The sequence below is a fragment of the Hyla sarda genome, chromosome 7 (genome assembly GCF_029499605.1).
Source record: "Hyla sarda isolate aHylSar1 chromosome 7, aHylSar1.hap1, whole genome shotgun sequence".
In the NCBI taxonomy this organism is placed as follows: Eukaryota; Metazoa; Chordata; class Amphibia; order Anura; family Hylidae; genus Hyla; species Hyla sarda.
The window spans coordinates 81,468,150-81,481,749 of NC_079195.1; the positions used below are offsets into that span (position 1 = coordinate 81,468,150).

The 13,600-nt window shown below is 47.5% G+C and overlaps 1 protein-coding gene across 3 annotated transcripts in view; it reads left to right on the forward strand.

Moving 5' to 3' along the window:
* LOC130282303 (uncharacterized) overlaps positions 1–1,627 on the forward strand; it is a 39,853-nt gene extending 38,226 nt beyond the window's left edge. For all 3 annotated transcript variants that reach the window (XR_008846326.1, XR_008846327.1, XM_056530395.1), the window contains exon 5: positions 1,307–1,627. The gene's annotated coding sequence lies outside the window, so the exon portion shown is untranslated. The remainder of the gene's footprint in view (positions 1–1,306) is intronic.
* The last annotated feature ends 11,973 nt before the right edge of the window (positions 1,628–13,600 follow it).

Sequence of the window (13,600 nt, forward strand, 5' to 3'; positions counted from 1 at the left end):
AGAGCAAGAAACCTCACTGAGACAAATTTAAATGGTATTTTCTTGGCGAAGTGACTGTTTAAGGATGTAGAAGACATCCTAATAATATTCTGCTTTTACAGTTTGAGTTGCTCTGCTCATCCATTCACTGTACAAAGGTTTTGTTGGATTCACATTTACAAACCAATGTTTCAACACATCCTCCTAAAACATCTATCAACCACTTTGCTTCTTATAGTGAACAGACTTCCTGCTGGGTTTGCTTGTTTGTAGTTCAGAATAGAATGTTCTCCCTACACAGGGAAGCTTACACACATGTATCCCTGGTATACTGCATTTAAATGAAGATCTCTTCCTAGAAAATTTGAAATGAGTAACTGGTTTGAAGGATCTGTATCTTGATAAGGCTCTCTGTTTTCTCTGCAAGTCCCTGTATTCATGATGTGTCTTAAGAAACAAGCATGGACCTTAAGGTCTCTATTCTCATTAGAGAAAAGGTGTCCAAACTCATCAATTGGTCGAACAGGGGCCAACTGCATGGGGCCTCCCAATTCTTCCTCAGCAGATGATGTTGAAGGAAAAAATTACTGGGCACAAATAATTTCTTTTTGTTCTCTGCCTTTTCTCTCCTCTTGAAAATGTATACATGTTTGGCAGCACTGAGTACGCTTGTATATGGTGGAATGAGGAGGAACAGCTGTTGGACAAATGGGTATTTGTCAAAAAAATTTTGTTACGGCAAGCACTCCAGCCAGTCCTCCAGCTTCTGTTTCCTCCGTGTTCTCACACCGCCGGCACGTGCGTGACTTCCTCCTAGGGCATGCGCGTGCCGGAGCTCTGAGATTTAAAGGCCCAGTGCACCCTTAATAAGTGTTTGCACCTGTCCTTTCTCTATAAGTATGTGCACCTCCCTCTATCTCTTGCCGGATCTTTGTGTGCCCAGTGCTCTAGTGAAAGTGTCTATTGTATCTTGCCTTACCGTGTTCCTGACCTACCTGCTTTGTGACCTGACCTTGCTCCTGTGCTGGAAGGGAGCTCAAAAGAAAATTTAAAAATAAAATTATTACAAAGAGAAGCCTTTTGGATTGAAAGATTGAATTCATTGAACCCGGATGGGCTCAATGAGATCTGTAAATTTTCGGTATTCCTGTAAAGTAATATTTATATAAGAAATTCTTTGATATTGTAGAAGAAAGTTTATAATTTTCGACTTCATTCGATATTCTGGCGATGTTACATCATATTATTACTGTTGTAAATGATAATGTTTGATTTTAATTATGAAGCGTTGTATGCTTCTATTTTAATATGAAATCTCTCGTTACAGAATTGAGTTCGTGCGAGATGTCAATTACTATGTGAACGGTGGTGGGTGCACGATAGGGTCACTTGAGAAAGGGGGCGTGTCCTCCAAAATGTCGGAAGTGTCCGGCAACTACTCAACGGTCTACCCCTTCGGGAGAGGAAGGAAGGAAGATAAGCCTCCGGGAGGCCCAAGAAAGGGTGAAACATATCCAGTCAGCTTAACAAGGATTGTTGGGCGTATCTAGTGAGCACTCTGGGTGATAAAACTTTTTGTATCTATTGATGAATATGAAATTGGTGGTCTGCAGATCGATTTTTGTACCATGAATATTTGAATACTAAAGAAAAAGCATTAAGAAAATCTATTCAATTGTCAAGTGTGATTTATACTTATTACTGGTTGCTATTGGAGATGGAGTGGAGCCTCCGTATCTAGCACACTTACACCCGAGTGCAGTTCAAGATTTAACTCTTTGTTTGTTTCTTGCTCCTGTGCCGTCTGCCTACTGACCTCTTGCTACATCCCTGTTCTTGTACCGTGCTGCCAGCCCTGACATTCTACTATCCTGACTACGAGTTACCATATTCCTCCTGTACCACATTTTCTCCTCAGCAGCCTGTGTGGACGAGTTGTGTCAGGGGTAGTGACCTGCGTGCCGCCTGCCACAGCAAGTCCATCCTGTTTTGCAGCAGTGAAAACCAGCATCACCTTAGAATCCGCTCCCTGACACGGCCCAAGCCATCATTCACACAGGCTCAGCGGATCTACTACCTCTTTGCTGCTAACAGTAAAATCCGGCCATGGATCCCGTTGGGGTGCTTCTGCCTGATGTTACGGATCTCTCCAACGTCGTGGCTCAACAGTCGCAGCAGTTAGCCTATCAGGCACAACAACTCAATCAACTATCTGCCATGATGCAACAGCTCCTAGCTGCCCAGCAGCAGCAACAGCAGCCACAACCTGCTCCTGTGTCTCCTCCTGTGCCTGCAGCTCTTTCCAGATCCAAACTTCGTTTACCCTTGCCTTCGAAGTATAAAGGAGAGCCTAAGTTGTGTAGAGGTATAGGAGAAAAAAGCTGCGATGGCGCTCCCAAGGAAGTAACCCGAAGTCGTGGGTATTGGTACAAAATAATAAATAATTTATTCTTACAGCATAAGAAATCAAAGAAAATAATAAATATAAAGCAAGACGCGTTTCGGGAGTCACAGCTCCCTTTTTCAATTGCAGGTGGTTGCTGTATGGCAAGGTGAAAGGTATACGTGTTTAAATACATGAAAAAAATGGCACCAAAACCAGGTGAGCTGGTGACGTCATGTGGGGTAGATGCCGGGGCAAAGTAAGGGCCGGGCATTAAAGACCTACATAATAAAACATATTCAATGAAAGAGCATGAAAACCACATAAAACATGTAAAAAATGTAAAAAGGCATAGGTATAGTCTTTTACAGGAGTATTTGGATGTTCAAACTGAACCGCGAGAAATGTCCGTGGTGGCGACCAATCAGGAAGCTGCCGGCGTCCGTGGGACCAATCAGGAGGCAGTAGGAGGAGGCTGTCATCGCTGTGCAGGGTTGCCGCTGTGGGGAATGAATGGAGACAAGCCTCTTGAAGCTGATTGGCCGCTTGCTGCGAGAGGTGAAGGGGTGGCCAATCAGGAGCGAGCCGTACTTGGCTGTGTATAGTTACGCTGTCATATGACAGCGGCCAATCAGCTTCAAGAGGCTCGTCTCCATTAATTCCCCACAGCGGCAACCCTGCACAGCGATGACAGCCTCCTCCTACTGCCTCCTGATTGGTCCCACAGACGCCGGCAGCTTTCTAATTGGTCGCCACCATGGACATTTCTCGCGGTTCAGTTTGAACATCCAAATACTCCTGTAAAAGACTATACCTATGCCTTTTTACATTTTTTACATGTTTTAAGTGGTTTTCATGCCCCTTCATTGAATATGTTTTATTATGTAGGTCTTTAATACCCGGCCCTTACCTGGCCCCGGCATCTACCCTACATGACGACACCAGCTCACCTGGTTTTGGCGCCATTTTTTTCATGTATTTAAACACGTATACCTGTCACCTTGCCATACAGCAACCACCTGCAATTGAAAACGGGAGCTGTGACTCCCGAAACGCGTCTTGCTTTATATTTATTATTTTCTTTGATTTCTTATGCTGTAATATGATTTCTTATGCTGTGCACCAATACCCACGACTTCGGGTTACTTCCTTGGGAGCGCCATCGCAGCTTTTTTCTCCTATACCTCTGCATTACTCTATGGACTCTCCTCTGGGCTCCGTCCTCACGCTGCTGGCCTGCATACCAAGCTACCATCACCGGCAAGGAATACGCTACCCCCACATGGGTACCCACCTACACCGGCTAAAGACCTACACCGCACCCAGCGCTACATCCGCTTTTTTCCTCCATTTATTGCTAAGTTGTGTAGAGGCTTTGTTACTCAATGCTCTATGCATTTGGAGCTCATGGGTGATCAGTTTCTAACGGAGTGAGCTAAAGTGGCATTTGTGGTCAGTCTATTCTATTGTAAAGCCCTGGCCTGGGTTACTCCTCTCTGGGATCGTAATGATCCGGTGTCTTCTAACCTGCAGGTTTTTCTCTCTGAATTTCGTAATGTCTTTGAAGAACCTGCATGGGCCTCCTCGGCCGAGACGGCACTTCTGAATCTCAGTCAAGGGAACTCCTCAGTAAGGCAACTACACGGTTCAATTCCACACTCTTGCTTCTGAACTGGCTTGGAACGATGTGGCCTTGTTTGCTACTTTCAAAAAAGGACTGTCAAGTAGAATCAAGGATGCTCTTGCAGCAGCATCTACCCTGAGTGAGTTTATCCATTTGGCCACTCGAATTGATGTGCGTTTTGCCAAGAGGCAGTAAGAACTTTGTCTGGAAAGAGAACCTGTCCGTATTCCGCGATTTCCTCATCTGGCACCCGTGTTCCAGCGTCCACCTCTCCTATGTCTCCTGCCAAAGAGGCAATGCAGGTGGATCGGTCTCGCCTAATACTGCAGGAAAGATTCCGTTGACGCAATGAGAATTTGTGCCTATATTGTGCCAGTCCGCAGCATTTTCTCAAAGACTGTTCTATATGTCCTCAGCGTCCGGGAAACACTCACACCTAGGATTTGTGGGAGAGGCGTCCCTAGGTGTGAATACTACCTCTCCTTGTTTGACCATGTCAGTTCAAGTTTATACTCCAACCAATACATCTTTCTTTGCTTCTGCCTTTTTGGACTCTGGTTCTGCTGGAGATTTTATTGATGCCTCTCTGGTCCATAAACATTGTTTTCCAGTGACTCTACTTGCTAAACCTATGTACATTTCCTCTGTCAATGGAGAAAACCTGAACTGTTCTGTGCTTTTCCGCACTTAACCTTTCGTTATGCAAGTGGGTGTGTTACATAAGGTCTTCCTCGGTCTTCCTTGACTTCAACGTCACACTCCATTCCTCGACAGGAGGTCTGGTGAGGTCACCTTCTGGGGATTTTTTTGCCAAAAACACTGTCTTGAGTCTATCAATAAGCCTTCTTCTATGCCGGGATTGTCTCTTCCTTATCAAGACTACTCTGATGAATTCAGTGAAAAGCAGGCTTCCACCATGTCGTCCCTATGACTGCCCTATTGACTTACAGCCAGAGACTTCTCCTCCCCGGGAAAGAATTTTTCCTTTGTTTGTTCCAGAGACGCAAGCCATAGCTAAATATATTCAAGAGAACCTCCAAAAGGGTTTCATCCATAAATCCTCCTCCCCAGCCGGAGCTGGTTTCTTCTTTGTAGGTAAGAAGGATGGTTCTCTTCGTCCTTGTATTGACTACTGGGGAGTTAAAAAAAAATTAAGATAAAAAATCGCTATCCTTTGCCTTTAAATCAGACATTTTTGATGGTCTTCGGGGAGCCAAGATTTTCTCCAAATTGGATCTTCGGGGAGCATACAATCTCATTCGGATTTGTGAAGGAGATGAATGGAAGACAGCCTTTAACACCTGAGATGGACACTTTGAATATCTCATGATGCCATTTGGCCTCTGTAATGCTCCAGCTGTCTTTCAAGAATTTGTTAATGACATTTTCAGTCATTTGCTTTACACAGGTGTTGTGGTATATCTTGATGATGTACTGATCTTCTCATCCAACTTGGAGGATCATCGTTCTCATGTCCGGCAGGTTCTCCAGAACCTTAGGAATAATAGTCTGTATGCCAACCTTGAGAAGTGCTTATTCGAGAGATCAAGTCTTCCTTTTCTTGGTTACATTGTGTCTGGTCAAGGGCTTCAGATGGATCCTGGCAAGTTGTCTGCAGTTTTGGACTGGCCAAGACTTACTGGCCTACGGGCCATTCAGCATTTCTTATGGTTTGCTAATTACTATAGTCAGTTCATTCCTAATTTTTCTTCTGTGGTTGCCCCGATTATGGCTGTAATCCCAAGAATTTGACTCCTGAGGCCGATGAGGCCTTCACTCGACTAAAATGTTCCTTCGCCTCAACACCAGTTCTCTCTAGACCTGATACTGAGAAACCCTTCTATCTGGAGGTAGACGCATCCTCTGTAGGAGCTGGCACCATCTTGTCTCAAAAATCCTCCAAGGGCAAGACTGTAACCTGTGGCTTCTTCTCCAAGACCTTTTCGCCTGCAGAGAGGAATTATTCAATTGGAGATCAGGAACTTCTCGCTATTAAGCTGGCATTAGAGGAATGTGACATCTTTTGCAGGGTTCTTCTCATCTTGTTAACATCTATACGGATCATAAAAATCTCTTATACCTTCAAACTCAGCGCCTGAATCTCCGGTAGGCTAGATGGTCCCTTTTCTTTTCAAGGTTCAATTTCTCCATTAATTTCCCTCCTGCGGACAAGAATGTCAGAGCCGATGCCCTTTCTAGATTCTCTGATGTGGTTCGTCTGGACTCTACTCCTAGGCATTTTGTTCCTCCTGAGGGATTGATTTCTGCTATGCCTGTCAATCTTCTGCAAGTTGCTCATGGAAAATCTTTCATGCCTTCTTGACTGAGACAAAGAGTTTTGAATTGGGGACATTCTTCCTTGCTGGTGGGTCATTCTGGAGTATGGAAGTCCATTCAACTTATTTCTCGGCATTACTGGTGGCCGAACCTAAAACACAATGTCACAGATTTTATCCGTTTTTGAGCTATTTGTGACTCCTAGGCAGAAACCAGCAGGTCTTCTAATGCCTTTGCCTATTCTGGAAACACCATGGTCACACATAGCAATGGACTTTATTTCTGATTTGCCACTTTCCTGCAACAATACGGTCATCTGGGTAATAGTTGATCGATTTTCCAAAATGGCTCATTTTGTTCCTTTGCCTGGTCTTCCATCTGCTCAGCAGCTGTTGAACTACTTTCTTCAGCATATCTTTTGCCTTCATGGTCTCCCGTCTCACATTGTCTCTGATCGAGGAGTGCAATTAATTTCCAAGTTCTGGCGAGCTCTCTGCTCCCATCTCAAAAAATCAAGCTGGACTTTTCTTCTGCTTACCACCCTCAAACCAACGGCTAGGTAAAGAGAGTTAATCCTGGGAGATTATCTCTGTAATTTTGTCACAACTCGGCAGGACGATTGGATCAACCTTTTTCCTTGGGCAGAATTTTATTATAATCACAAGGATTCTGAGTCTACGAGGACTTCATCATTCTTTGTTGTCTATGATCATCATCTTCATGCTCCTCTTCCTCTTCCAGCTACTTCTGGAGTACCTGCCGTAGATGAACAAGTACGGGACTTTAAGATCATCTGGCAGGAGACCCGTCATTCTTTGTTTCACGCCTCCTCTCGTATGAAATCTCTAGCGGATAAGAAAAGAAGGTCTCCTCCAATTTTCACTCCTGGTGATAAGGTCTTGCTCTCTTCTAATCTTCTAAATACATCAGTTTCAGGATTCCCAGCTACAAATTATGTCCTCACTTCCTGGGACCGTTCGAGGTTTTGCAAAAAATTAATCCAGTTTCTTACAAGCTTCGTCTGCGGTCCTCTCTTCATATTCCGAATTTCTTTCACTTCTCCCTCCTCAAGCCAGTAGTTTTCAACCATTTTTCACAAAAAGTCATTGTTCCCTCACCTGTCGCCAGTTCTTTGGATATCATTGAAGTAAAGGAGATTCTGGCGATGAAGACCGTAAGAGGGAGATGTTATTTTTGAGTAGACTGGAAGTGTTTCGGTCCTGAGGAAAGGTCCTGGGAGCCAGAAGAGAATATTTTGGACCACAACTTGGTCCAAAATATGAGACCCAAAAAGAGGGGGAGACCAAAGGGGGGTACTGTTCTGGCAAGCGCTCTGGCCGGTCACACTGGCCGTGAGTGCTCTCTTTCTCTGTCTTCCGGCGAGACCAGGATTCGCATTGCGGGACGTGCCCACATGCGAATCTCGGAGTGTCACTCACTTCCTCCTTCTTCTGTTTCCACTGTGTTCTGACTCCTAGGGGGCCGCACGCCGGAGCTCTGAGATTTAAAGGGCCAGTGCGCCCTTAATTAGTGTTTGCACCTGTCCCTTCTCTATAAGTATGTCTACCTCCCTTTACCTTTTGCCGGATCTTTGTGTGCCCAGTGCCCTAGTGAAAGTGTCTCTTGTGTCTTGCCTTACCATGTTCCTGACCTACTTGCTCCGTGACCTGACCTTGCTCCTGTGCCATCTGCCTACTGACTTCTTGCTACGTCCCTGTTCTAGCTACCGTGCTGCCAGCCCTGACCTACTGCTATCCTGACTACGAGTTGCCATATTCCTCCTGTACCATGTTTTCTCCTCAGCAGCTTGTGTGGACAAGTCGTGTCAGGGGTAGCAACCTGGGTGCTGCCTACCGCAGCAAGTCCATCCCGCTTTGCGGCGGGCTCTGGTGAAAGCCAGCCGCACCTTAGACTCCGCTCCATGACACTGCATAAGCCATCATTCACACAGGCTCAGAGGATCTACTACCTCCTTGCCCCTAACAGTTTTTAAAGGTGTGTGCGCACAAGGCCCCAGTGTAACTGCTGCTGCTAATTAATTTCACAGTTTCTTTGTAACACAGATAATATATAATATATCCTTGTTTTGGAGCCTTGATGACATTTCTGGTGTTTTGATCCATCATTTGTATTTTGATCTACTTGCTTCTCAGCATGATTTTAAAAACTAACAGGTTGTTAGTATACATTTTGATCAAAAAGTACAAGCCCTTTCATGGCCAGCACTCCCCTCCACCCATTCAGCCCAGGCATTTTTAATTGGCAGGAGACTGCATATGGGTTTTCTCCTAGCATTCTCCCAGCCCTCTGGCAGGGAGCACATGGTACGTGTTCACAGTGGTGTGGTGCCCTGTGGTGGCCATCGTCGGTTTGATGCCATGTCTGTTTGTTGGTGTGGCCAAGAGCCGGGGGCTTGGTCGAGCAGCAGTGGGGCTGCCTGGCCACTGGGTCATTCCCCCTGGGGGCTTGGTGGTCGCAGCCCGGTGCCACTCCGGTGTTAGGTTAGGGACCCACTCTAAATAGGTGGCCTTGACGAGGCGAGTGGGCTTGTACTTTTTAATCAAAATGTGTACTAACAACCTGTTAGTTTTTAAAATTATGCTGAGAAGCAAGTAGATCAAAATACAAATGGTGGATGTGCAGCTGTGTTTCTCTATTTTTTGTTGTACAATAAATAGTTGTCACGATGCCGGCTGGCAGGTAGTGGATCCTCTGTGCCAGAGAGGGATTGGCGTGGACCGTGCTAGTGGACCGGTTCTAAGCCACTACTGGTTTTCACCAGAGCCCGCCGCAAAGCGGGTTGGTCTTGCTGCGGCGGTAGTGACCAGGTCGTATCCACTAGCAACGGCTCACCTCTCTGGCTGCTGAAGAAAGGCGCGGTACAAGGGAGTAGGCAGAAGCAAGGTCGGACGTAGCAGAAGGTCGGGGCAGGCAGCAAGGATCGTAGTCAGGGGCAACGGCAGAAGGTCTGGAAACACAGGCAAGGAACACACAAGGAATGCTTTCACTGGCACTAAGGCAACAAGATCCGGCAAGGGAGTGCAAGGGAAGTGAGGTAATATAGGGAAGTGCACAGGTGATTACCCTAATTGGAACCACTGCGCCAATCAGCGGCGCAGTGGCCCTTTAAATCGCAGAGACCCGGCGCGCGCGCGCCCTAGGGAGCGGGGCCGCGCGCGCCGGGACAGAACAGACGGGGAGCGAGTCAGGTAGGGGAGCCGGGGTGCGCATCGCGAGCGGGCGCTACCCGCATCGCGAATCGCATCCCGGCTGGCAGCGGGATCGCAGCGCCCCGGGTCAGAGGACGTGACCGGAGCGCTGCAGCGGAGAGAGTGAAGTGAGCGCTCCGGGGAGGAGCGGGGACCCGGAGCGCTCGGCGTAACAGTACCCCCCCCCTTGGGTCTCCCCCTCTTCTTGGAGCCTGAGAACCTGAGGAGCAGACTTTTGTCAAGGATGTTGTCCTCAGGTTCCCAGGATCTCTCTTCAGGACCACAACCCTCCCAGTCTACTAAAAAAATTTTTTTCCCTCTGACCTTTTTGGCAGCCAAAATTTCCTTGACCGAGAAGACGTCCGAGGAGCCGGAAACAGGAGTGGGAGGAACAGATTTGGGAGAAAAACGGTTGAGGATGAGTGGTTTGAGAAGAGAGACGTGAAAGGCATTAGGGATACGAAGAGAAGGAGGAAGAAGAAGTTTATAAGAGACAGGATTAATTTGACACAAAATTTTGAAAGGACCAAGATAGCGTGGTCCCAACTTGTAGCTAGGGACACGGAAGCGGACATATTTAGCGGAGAGCCATACCTTGTCTCCAGGGGAAAAAACGGGGGGAGCTCTTCTTTTCTTATCCGCGAACCTCTTCATGCGTGAAGAAGCCTGTAAGAGAGAATTTTGGGTCTCTCTCCATATAATGGAAAGGTCACGAGAAATTTCATCCACAGCGGGCAGACCAGAGGGCAAGGGGGTAGGGAGGGGGGGAAGAGGGTGACGGCCGTACACCACGAAAAATGGGGATTTGGAGGAAGATTCAGAGACCCTGAAGTTATACGAGAATTCGGCCCATGGAAGGAGATCTGCCCAGTCATCCTGGCGGGAGGAAACAAAATGTCGCAAATAATCACCCAAGATCTGGTTAATTCTTTCTACTTGTCCATTGGACTGGGGATGATATGCAGAGGAAAAATTTAATTTAATCTTGAGTTGTTTACAGAGAGCCCTCCAGAATTTAGACACGAATTGGACACCTCTATCCGAGACAATCTGCGTAGGCAACCCGTGAAGACGAAAAATGTGTACAAAAAATTGTTTAGCCAACTGAGGCGCAGAAGGAAGACCAGGAAGAGGGATGAAATGTGCCATTTTGGAGAATCGATCAACGACCACCCAAATAACAGTGTTGCCACGGGAAGGGGGTAAATCAGTAATAAAATCCATACCAATCAGAGACCAAGGCTGTTCGGGGACAGGCAGAGGATGAAGAAAACCAGCGGGCTTCTGGCGAGGAGTCTTATCCCGGGCACAGATAGTGCAGGCTCGCACAAAGTCCCCAACATCCGTCTCCAGAGTCGGCCACCAATAGAAGCGGGAGATGAGTTGCACAGATTTCTTGATGCCCGCATGACCTGCGAGATGGGAGGAGTGACCCCATTTGAGGATTCCGAGGCGTTGGCGTGGAGAAACAAAGGTCTTTCCTGGAGGAGTCTGCCTGATGGAGGCAGGAGAAGTAGAGATCAGGCAGTCAGGTGGAATGATGTGTTGCGGAGGGAGATCAACTTCTGAGGCATCCGAGGAACGAGAGAGAGCATCGGCCCTAATGTTCTTATCGGCAGGACGAAAGTGAATCTCAAAATTAAATCGGGCAAAGAACAGAGACCACCGGGCCTGGCGAGGATTCAGCCGTTGGGCAGACTGGAGGTAGGAGAGGTTCTTGTGGTCGGTGTAGATAATAACAGGAAATCTTGATCCCTCCAGCAGATGCCTCCATTCCTCAAGTGCTAACTTAATGGCTAGAAGCTCTCGATCCCCGATGGAGTAGTTCCTCTCCGCTGGAGAGAAGGTCCTAGAGAAAAAACCACAAGTGACAGCATGCCCGGAAGAATTTTTTTGTAGAAGAACAGCTCCAGCTCCCACTGAGGAGGCATCAACCTCCAATAGGAAGGGTTTGGAAGGGTCAGGTCTGGAGAGCACGGGAGCCGAAGAAAAGGCAGACTTGAGTCGTTTAAAGGCGTCTTCTGCTTGAGGAGGCCAGGACTTGGGATCAGCATTTTTTTTGGTTAAAGCCACGATAGGAGCCACAATGGTAGAAAAATGTGGAATAAATTGCCTGTAATAATTGGCGAACCCCAAAAAGCGTTGGATAGCACGGAGTCCGGAGGGGCGTGGCCAATCTAAGACGGCAGAGAGTTTGTCTGGATCCATCTGTAGTCCCTGGCCAGAGACCAAATATCCTAGAAAAGGAAGAGATTGGCATTCAAACAGACATTTCTCAATTTTGGCATAGAGTTGGTTGTCACGAAGTCTCTGAAGAACCATACGGACATGCTGGCGGTGTTCTTCTAGATTGGCAGAAAAAATTAGGATATCGTCCAGATATACAACAACACAGGAGTATAACAGATCACGAAAAATTTCATTGACAAAGTCTTGGAAGACGGCAGGGGCATTGCACAGTCCAAAGGGCATGACCAGATACTCAAAGTGTCCATCTCTGGTGTTAAATGCCGTTTTCCACTCGTCCCCCTCTCTGATGCGGATGAGGTTATAGGCGCCTCTTAAGTCCAATTTAGTGAAGATGTGGGCACCTTGGAGGCGATCAAAGAGTTCAGAGATGAGGGGTAAGGGGTAGCGGTTCTTAACCGTGATTTTATTAAGACCGCGGTAGTCAATGCAAGGACGTAGGGAGCCATCTTTTTTGGACACAAAGAAAAATCCGGCTCCGGCAGGAGAGGAGGATTTACGGATAAAGCCCTTTTTTAGATTCTCCTGGACGTATTCGGACATGGCAAGAGTCTCTGGGGCAGAGAGAGGATAAATTCTGCCCCGGGGTGGAGTAGTGCCCGGGAGGAGGTCGATAGGGCAATCATAAGGCCTGTGAGGAGGTAGAGTCTCAGCTTGTTTTTTGCAGAAAACATCCGCGAAGTCCATATAGGCCTTAGGGAGACCGGTTACAGGAGGAACCACAGAGTTACGGCAAGGGTTACTGGGAACCGGTTTTAGACAGTTCTTGGAACAAGAGGACCCCCAACTCTTGATCTCCCCAGTGGACCAATCCAGGGTTGGGGAATGAAGTTGAAGCCAGGGAAGTCCAAGGAGAATTTCTGAGGTGCAATTGGGGAGGACCAAAAGTTCAATCCTCTCATGATGAGATCCGATGCTCATAAGAAGGGGCTCCGTGCGGAAACGTATGGTACAGTCCAATCTTTCATTATTTACACAATTGATGTAGAGGGGTCTGGCGAGACTGGTCACCGGGATGTTGAACCTGTTGACGAGAGAGGCCAAAATAAAATTTCCTGCAGATCCAGAGTCCAAGAAGGCCACAGCAGGGAAGGAGAAGGCAGAGGCAGACATCCGCACAGGCACTGTAAGACGTGGAGAAGCAGAGTAGACATCAAGGACTGTCTCACCTTTGTGCGGAGTCAGCGTACGTCTTTCCAGGCGGGGAGGACGGATAGGACAATCCCTCAGGAAGTGTTCGGTACTAGCACAGTACAGGCAGAGGTTCTCCATACGGCGTCGTGTCCTCTCTTGAGGTGTCAGGCGAGACCGGTCGACCTGCATAGCCTCCACGGCGGAAGGCACAAGAACAGATTGCAGGGGACCAGAGGAGAGAGGAGACGAGGAGGAGAAACGCCTCGTGCGAACAGAGTCCATATCTTGGCGGAGTTCCTGACGCCTTTCGGAAAAACGCATGTCAATGCGAGTGGCTAGGTGAATAAGTTCATGTAGATTAGCAGGAATTTCTCGTGCGGCCAGAACATCTTTAATGTTGCTGGATAGGCCTTTTTTGAAGGTCGCGCAGAGGGCCTCATTATTCCAGGACAATTCTGAAGCAAGTGTACGGAACTGTACGGCATACTCGCCAACGGAAGAATTACCCTGGACCAGGTTCAACAGGGCAGTCTCAGCAGAAGAGGCTCGGGCAGGTTCCTCAAAGACACTTCGGATTTCCGAGAAGAAGGAGTGTACAGAGGCAGTGACGGGGTCATTGCGGTCCCAGAGCGGTGTGGCCCATGACAGGGCTTTTCCGGACAGAAGACTGACTACGAAAGCCACCTTAGACCTTTCAGTGGGAAACAGGTCCGACATCATCTCCAGATGCAGGGAACATTGGGAAAG